This window comes from Mus caroli, chromosome 3, assembly GCF_900094665.2.
Source record: "Mus caroli chromosome 3, CAROLI_EIJ_v1.1, whole genome shotgun sequence".
NCBI lineage: Eukaryota > Metazoa > Chordata > Mammalia > Rodentia > Muridae > Mus > Mus caroli.
In genome coordinates this window covers 13,003,017-13,005,753 of record NC_034572.1, presented here as the reverse complement: position 1 = coordinate 13,005,753, position 2,737 = coordinate 13,003,017, and positions in this window count along the sequence as shown.

The window sequence follows — 2,737 nt, the reverse complement described above, 5'->3', positions numbered from 1 at the left end:
AGCCACCCATATTCAATCATGGAAAAGAGGGTTAATGACTTAATCCCCATAACCTACTGTGGTTTTTAAACTACAAACATGAGCCTACACAACAAAGATTCAATTTCAACACAACAGATCTTATACAGTCTCATTATATTTAAGCCATATGTCTTTGCAAATAAGACTTTTAAAGTGGAGGACGTCATTTCAGTAAAGGATCGGAGGGATTGGTGAAAGATAAGAAAGCCATCTTTTATTTCAACAGCATGGCCAATTACCAGCAGAAGGATCCAGTCCAGTGACTGATCTTAGTTCCTGTAGTATTCTACCTTTCTTATAGAGAAATATGCTCATAGTCAAATTCAGGTCTTTTCTTACAGCTTTATCTACCTTCCTTAGTCTTTTTATTTTTCTTATTCACTTTATATTCTGCTCACTGCCTCCTTCCTGGTCACCCCCTCTCACAATCCTTCCCCATCCTCTCTCCCCTTCTCCTCTGATCAGATGAGGCTCCCCTTGAGTATCTCCCCACCCTGACACATCAAATCTCTGCTCATCTTCTCCCATTGGGGTCAAAGAAGGCAGCCCAGCTAGAGGAACACACCTCATGTACAGGCAGCAGCTATTGGGATAACCCCTGCTCCAGTTGTTTGGGATCCACATGAAAACCTAGCTGCACATTTGCTACATATGTGTAGGGAGGACTAGGTCTAGCCCATGTATGTTCTTTGGTTGGTGGTTCAGTCTCAGAGCACCATGCGTCCATGTTATTTGATTGTGTTGGTCTTCCTGTGGAGTTCCTATCCCTTTGGGGCCCACAATCCTTCATTCTATTCTTAGGAGTCCCCAAGCTCAATCCACTGTTTGCCTGTGGGTGTCTGCATCAGTGTGAGTCAGATACTGTGTAGAGCCTCTAAGAGGACAGCCATGCTACACTCCTGTCCGCAAGCCTAACACAGTATCATTCTCATTCATTCATTCACTAAGCAAACACTTATCGGTATATATGATGAACTATATACTGTGTAGGAAAAGGACATGCACACTTTAAAAAAATGATCTCCTTTCCTTGATGTACCTGGTTTGATGAGGGAGCCATGAGCCATAAAGGGTATGTCAGAATTCTCAGAGAGTACACAGTGGGGCCTCCAGAAAACTATGGACTGAAGATGGGTTGGAAGGGACTTGATTGGAGAGAAACATTTATAACTTTTAGTTACAAAAGAGTTCTTGAAGTTGTGGTATTTAGATGCAAAGAGAAGTTTGGTTGCTATCAGATCATTCTTTCTACGCAAAGCTAAGAGTTTACAGGGAGCAGTGGGATAGACAGACAAGGAATTTGCAACATAATAGTTAGTTTTGCATGTTTTGTTGCTGTTTGGTTTGTTTGTTTTTGTGGGTTTTGGTTTTTGGCCTTGTGAAAGCAGTTAAAATAGCATAGTGGAAATTTCAAAAGTCTATATTCATTTTTTGTAAATTGAATTTCTGTCTGATTATAAGATAACTCCAAGGAAGCTGTATAAAGCTGGGTTCTTTTTGCTTTTGAATTAGTAGTAAAGTACTTACTCTCTTTCATGTGATTGTGTGGATTGAATGAGAGAAATGTGGATATATTACTTAAATGAATACATTTTTATTATAGCAACTGAGTTTCACAGTAATAAAATCTTAATTTTTAAAATCGAAAACACATAAATTTAAAAAATTTAAAGGTCCAAGCATAAAAAAAGATTTGATACAAACAGGCATGGCAGATGAATAAATCTTTTATAGTGAATTTCTTTTTTATTTTGTTTGCATGTTCTTGGCAACACTTCAAAATCGATGATTCAACTGAAAGCTGAGACACAGTAAAGCCTGACTCTGCTTTTTCTCCCCTGCAGTAGATTCAAGATGATGAAACCATGATTCTTTGTGATGACAGCACATCCTAGCTTTTGTCCATTCAACCTGATAATGCACTATGCTTGAGCAAAATACTACTTTCAAAATGGAGTCAGTTTAGAAGATGGAAAACATTAAGATCACTAGAAGGACACACCACAAGCAGCTAAGGTTTAAAGGAAAGATCCTCCACCATTAACTGACTCTTTTGAATGGAAATTGTTTGTGAAACACTGGCAGAGGTGTCACAAACCTTACAACAGACAGGCCCTTGGGAAAGAAAAGATATTTATTATGACTGATTAATGTACATCAATATATAATTGTTAAAACATCTGTAATGATCCATTTGACTGTATTATTAACTATAATTTTATTTTTCATGAAGAGAAACATACAGATTAGAAATATTAGTTTAAAAATATTGTTTTTAACTTTAAGTGTGTGTGTAGGTGGGTGTGTCTCTGTGTGTGTACATGTGAACATCTCTGAAGTCTCTTGTGGATATCAGAAAAATAATTTTTCTGGCTGGAGTTACATGAGCAAAGCTTGGGTCCTCTGTAAGGGCAGTACATGCTCTTTACCACTGAGCCACCTCTCTAGCCTAGAATTCTAAGTTTGTGTATGATCATAAATATCTTAGAAACTCCTAGCAAAGATTCTCTAAATGAGCAAGATCATAGTGAACATTAAATATTCTTACAATTAAATGTTGTCTTTTTTTTAATTTTTAATATTTTTATTACATATTTTCCTCAATTACATTTCCAATGCTATCCCAAAAATCCCCCATAGTGCCCCCCACTTCCCTACCCACCCATTCCCATTCTTTTGGCCCTGGCATTCCCCTATATTGGGGCATATAAAGTTT